Raw genomic sequence first — 6,000 nt, 5'->3', positions numbered from 1 at the left:
TGTCCAGAGAGCAGGCAGACCACACCTTTGGGTCTCAGAGGCCATACCCACTGGACTCCTGGGGCCATACCCTAATGAGGTCTGTGAAATAAGTCTGGAAAGACTGAGAGCTGGGGCCAAAGGTCAGAGCCATACTCATTACCCTTCCTACTCCCTGAATTGCTGCAGGTGTTGGACTCCAGCAGAATTTTTTTCAGTAGCTGAACCCAATAAGCAGCCAGCAGACAAAGGCTGCAGGAGGTGGGACTCAGGGAACCTTGGCCTTTTAAGCAGATTTCCCCCCAGGCCCACTATGTGTAAAAGCCAGCCTAGGAGTGAAGCTTGGTATGTCCACATACCTGGGCCCAGCAGAGGCAGTCACAAACTTTGGATTGCTTGTAGCTCCAAGAAGGTTGCTGAGGGCCAGTCACGGGCAGTGTTTCCTACTGGTCTGTACCAGGTTCCTTCCAGAGAGGCCCAGGGCTGGCATATTCAAGGGCCAGCTGCAGAAACATTAGTTTAGGACTGAACAAGTCTTGCTAAAGTCATATCCTAAGGAAAAGCTCCTCACACCTGGCCCCGCTGAGGTAAGTTCCACTCTCTGTGATCAGCACTGGCACAGCAGTTTATGTGCATTTGATAGGGTGGAGCTTCACAGTCAGCTGGCCTGGGCACTGTATATCATGTCATGCAGGGCTAGATTCCTCAAGGTGAAAAGGGAGAGACTTGGAGCATGGACATTTAACGTGTGGATTCCTGTAAGTCTATTGTTGGATCTGGTTGAGGGGCTTAGCCACCTTTGAGTGAAGAGGGCACAGTGAGCCCCAGGAGAGGACTCTCTCAGTCTTTCTCCTTGAGACCAGTCTCTCACCAGCTGAAAGAACTTCTGCAGAGGGGACTCTCAGCCACACTAGGTCTGAATCTGCTGCTCACCTTATTGGGGAGAAATAAAATTTGAATATCCAGCCATGGTTGAGGGATTCAACTCTTGATTAGGGGCCACATTCCTCATACTGAGCTCCTGACCAAGAGACCTCTGAAGTAGGGGGTCTCACTAACATTGTATTCACAACCTCAGTTGCCCTAACTCACCAAGTGTGCAACCTGTAAAGGGGTTAGTTGAGTGCAGCCAATCTGAGCCCATACTACAATTTTGCTACAGAAGACTCCATGGGAAGACTAGGCAGCTGCAAGAGGAGGAGGAGCAGTTGAAAAGTGGAAACAAATCTTATAGAGCTTGGGACTTTTATGGAGCTGCTGTCATCTCTAAGCAGGAGGAAGCTGATCCTTATACAAAGGTTGGCCCCTCCCATACTACCCAGGCACAGAAAATGCAGACACAAACAGCAAAAAGTGCAGTAGCTACAGACAGGTAGCCCATAGCAGGTTACAAACAACAGCTGACACCAACCCAATAAGAACTAGAGCCAATATAACTGCTAGTGTGTGGCAGACAGCACCAACCCTAGACTCAGCTGCTGACACAAGCAGCATGCCTAAAAGTGGAATCTAGCAGGCACTGGACACTGTGGAGAATAAATATGCCCAACAGGACAGACATTGCACAGTGTGTAATACACATGACCAAGGTTGACCCTTAGAGCCAGCCAGCCTGAAGGGATAACCATACCCACAAAAGGACCAACTGCATCTAATACATACAACAAGAGGGAAAATAGTACTTTCAAGAAACATTCCTAAAACAAAAGAAACAAGTGGCCTGGAGGACAGTAACACTGAACCCATCTTCTTCATAAAGACACCACAAAAATTTCAAAGTCAGACAGCACTATCTAATGCACAGACAAATGGGCAGACAGAGAAATGCAACCCAAATGAATAAACAAGAGAAATCCCCAGAGGAAGAACTGAATGAGATGGAAGTAATCAAACTATCAAATGCAGAGTTTCAAATAATAATTTTTAGGATGCTCAAGGATCTTAGAGAAATAATAGATAGACATAATGACACCTAAATAAAGAGATGGTAAACATAAAAAAATGACATTGAAATCATAAAAAAGAACCAGTCAGAAATGACAAATACAATATCAGAAATGAAGATTGCACTAGAAGAAATCAACAGCAGGCTGTATGAAGGAGAGGATCAAATCAGCAATTTAGAGGACAAGATAAACAAAAGCACTGAAACAGAGCAGCAAAAAGAAAACAGGCTCAAAAAGACTGAGGAAACTCTAAGAGAGCTCTGTGACAACATGAAGAGAAATAACATCTGTATCATAGAGTTTCCTGAAGGAGAAGAGAAAGAGCAAGGGATAGAGAACCTGTTTAAAGAAGTCATAGCTGAAAACTTCCCTAAATTGATAAAAGAAAAAGTCATACAAGTTCAAGAAGCACAGAGAGTCCCATTAAAGAGGAACTCAAGGAGGCCTACATCAAGATACATCATAATTAACCTGCAAAAAGTTAACAAAGAAAGAATACTAAAAGCTGCAAGAGAAAAGCAGTTAATTACCTACAGGGGAGCCCCATAGTGTGGGTAGAGTACAGAGCACATTCCTAGTAGCTGTGGCTGATGCAATGCTGTGAGAACACTCCAGCACCTGAAACCCTCCTAGGCACACCCAGAAGGGAGCTTGCCTGCTATAAGGAAGTGACTCAGCACCAACCAGGAAGATCCCTGATCTTTCAAGCTATTGGCTTTGAAGAACACACTGTAACACCTTATAGGCTGAACTTGTGTATATAAGCTAGCTTGCTTCCTAAATAAAGTGGATCTGCATCACTGGACCTGGTCCCCAGAGTCAGGTCTCTGCATCTCCATCATCCTCACCCCCCCGAGGGTCTTGTCCACACATAAGAATGATATCTGACTTCTCAACAGAAACACTTGAGGCCAGAAGGAATTGGCAAGAAATATTTAACATGATGCAAAACAAGAACCTACAAACAAGACTTCTTTATCCAGCAAAGACTATCATTTAAAATTGAAGGAGAAATAAAAAGCTTCCCAGACACACACACACACACACACACACACACACACACACACAAAAAAAAAAAACCCTCAAGAAATTTATTACAATCAAACCAGTATGGCAAGAAACGTTAAGGGTCCTGCTATAAAAAGAGCAAAGGGAAAAAAAAATCTAGGAAAAGAGGATTGTAGATATAAAGAATAAAATGGCAATAAATAAATACATATCAATAATAATCTCAAATGTAAATGGATTAAATGTTCCAATCAGAAGATATAAGGTAAATTCATGGATAAGAAAACTGGATCTGTACATATGTTGCCTACAAGGGATCCACCTCAGAACAAAAGGTACACATAGATATATTGAAAGTGAAGGGATGGAAGAAAGTATTTCACGCAAATTACAATTTAAAAAGGCTGGGGTAGCAATACTTATATCTGACAAAATAGACTTTAAAACAAAGGCTATAGGAAGAGATAAACAAGGTCACTACATAATGATAAAGGGAGCAATCCAACAGGAAGATATAACCATTGTAAATATTTATGTGCTTAATACAGGAGCTCTTAAATACATAAAGCAGATTTTGATGGACATAAAGGGCGAGATCAACAGCAATATTATAATAGCAGGGGATTTTAATACCCCAAAAATATCAATGGATAGCCCCTCCAGACAGAAAATTAACAAAGAAACAGTGACCTTAAAAGACACACTAGATCAACTGGATTTAATATATATCTTCAGAACATTCACCCCAAAGTGGTAGAATATACATTCTTTACAAGTGCTCATGGTACGTTCTCTAGGATAGACCACATGTTAGGACATAAAACAAGTCTTAATAAATTTAATAAGACTGAAATCATATCAAGCATCTTCTTTGATCACATGGCATAAAACTAGAAATCAACTATAATAGAAAAACTGAAAAACATTCAAACACTTGGAGGCTAAATAGTATGTTACTAAATAATGTTGGGTTAACAGTGAGAACAAGGAAGAAATAAAAAATTTACTTGAAACAAAACAAAATGAACATACAATAACTCAAAAGTTATGGGACACAGCAAAAGCAGTCCTAAGAGGGAAGTTCATAGCATTACAGGCATTCCTTAAGAAGCCAAGAAAAAGCTCAAATAAACAACTGAACCCTGCATATAAAAGAACTAGAAAAAGAACAACAAGTAAACCCAGAGGAAGTATAAGGAAGGAAAAATAAAGATTAGAGTGAAAATAAATAACTTAGAGGCTAAAAAAAAAACAACCCAAAAACCTAAAAGATCAATGAAACCAACAGCTGGTTCTTTGAAAAGGTAAACAAGATTGACAAACCTTTAACTAGACTCATCAAGAAAAAAAAAGAGAGGACTCAAATAAATAAAATTAGAAATAAAAATGGAGAAGTAACAACTGACACTGTGGAAATACAAAGGGTTGTAAGAAAATACTATGAAGATCTATGTGCCAAAAAATTGGACAACCTAAGTGAAATGAGTAAGTTCTTAGAAACATCCAATCTTTCAAGACTCAATCTAGAAGAATCAGAAAAACTAAACAGACCGATTACAACAAATGAAATTAAAACAGTTATCAAAAAATTCCCAACACACAAAAGTCCTGGACCAGATGGCTTCACAGGTGAATTTTATCAAATATTCAAAGAAGAACTAACTCCTATCCTTCTCAAGCTAATTCAAAAAATTCAAGAGAAAGAAACACTTCCAAGCTCTTTTTATGAGGCAAACATTATTCTCATTCCAAAACCAGATAAAGACACTACAATATCCCTGATGAACATAGACGCTGAAATTTTCAACAAAATATTAGCAAACTGGATCCAGCAATACATTTAAAAAAGTCATACATTATGATCAAGTGGAATTTATTCTGGGGTGGCAAGGCTGGTACAATATTCGCAAATCAATCAATGTGATTCACAACATAAAGCAAACAAAGGATAAAAATCCCATGATTATATCAATAGATGCAGAAAAAAGCATTTGATAAAATTTAGCACCCATTTATGATAAAAACTCTCAGCAAAGTGGGAATACAAGGAACATAACTCAACATGATAAAGGCCATGTATGACAAACCCAAAGCCAACATTATACTCAATGGGCAAAAATGAAAAGCAATCCCCTTGATATCAGGAACAAACCACTTTTATTCAACATAGTTCTGGAAGTCCTAGCCACAGCAATCAGACAAGAAAAAATAAAAGACATTCAAATTGGAAAAGAAGTAAAATTATCATTATTTGCTGATGACATGATACTGTACATAGAAAACCCTAAAGTCTCAGTCAAAAGACTACTAAACCTGATAAATGAATTCAGCAAGGTGGAAAAATATAAAATTAATATTCAGAAATCATTGGTATTTTTATATACAACAATAAACTATCTGAAAAAGAAATTAAGGTAACAATTCCCTTCACTACTGCAACAAAAAGAATAAAGTACCTAGGAGTAAATTTAATCAAGGAAATTAAACACTTGTACTCAGAAAATTATAAGACATTGAAATAAACCAAGGAAGATACAAACAAGTGGAAGCATATATCATGTTCATGGATAGGAAGAATATACATCATTAAAATGTCTATATTACCCAAAGCAATCTATAGATTCAATGCAATCTCTATTCAAATACCAAAGGCATACTTCAAAAGTATAGAACAAATATTCCAAAAATTTATATGGAACCAAAAAAGAATATGAATAGCCTCAGCAATCTTGAAAATGAAGAATAAAGTTGGAGGTATCAGACTTCCTGATACCAAGTTATACTACAAGGCCATAGTAATCAAAACAGCTTGGTACTGGCATAAGAATAGGCATACATTGATACAGATCAATGGAACAGAATAGAGAACCCAGAAATAAACCCATGCCTTTATGGTCAATTGATATTTGACAAAGGAGGTAAGAGCATACAATGGAGTAAAGACAGTGTCTTTAATAAATGGTGTTGAGAAAACTGGACAGGTACATGCAAAAAAATGAAACTATACCACCAACTTACACCATTCACAAAAATAAACTCAAAATGGTTAAAAGACTTAAAATGTAAG

At 38.1% G+C, this 6,000-nt stretch overlaps 1 protein-coding gene across 1 annotated transcript in view; it reads left to right on the top strand.

Annotated features, from left to right (window-relative positions):
* The first annotated feature begins 459 nt into the window (after window positions 1-459).
* The window catches only part of TRPA1 (transient receptor potential cation channel subfamily A member 1), a 64,114-nt gene continuing 58,573 nt past the window's right edge, over window positions 460-6,000 (top strand). Inside the window, exon 1 of the mRNA XM_066264688.1 lies at window positions 460-566. The gene's annotated coding sequence lies outside the window, so the exon portion shown is untranslated. The remainder of the gene's footprint in view (window positions 567-6,000) is intronic.

The sequence above is a fragment of the Saccopteryx bilineata genome, chromosome 3 (assembly GCF_036850765.1).
Source record: "Saccopteryx bilineata isolate mSacBil1 chromosome 3, mSacBil1_pri_phased_curated, whole genome shotgun sequence".
In the NCBI taxonomy this organism is placed as follows: domain Eukaryota; kingdom Metazoa; phylum Chordata; class Mammalia; order Chiroptera; family Emballonuridae; genus Saccopteryx; species Saccopteryx bilineata.
The sequence above is the reverse complement of the archived record's forward strand: the minus strand, read 5'-3'. Positions and strand labels throughout refer to the sequence as shown.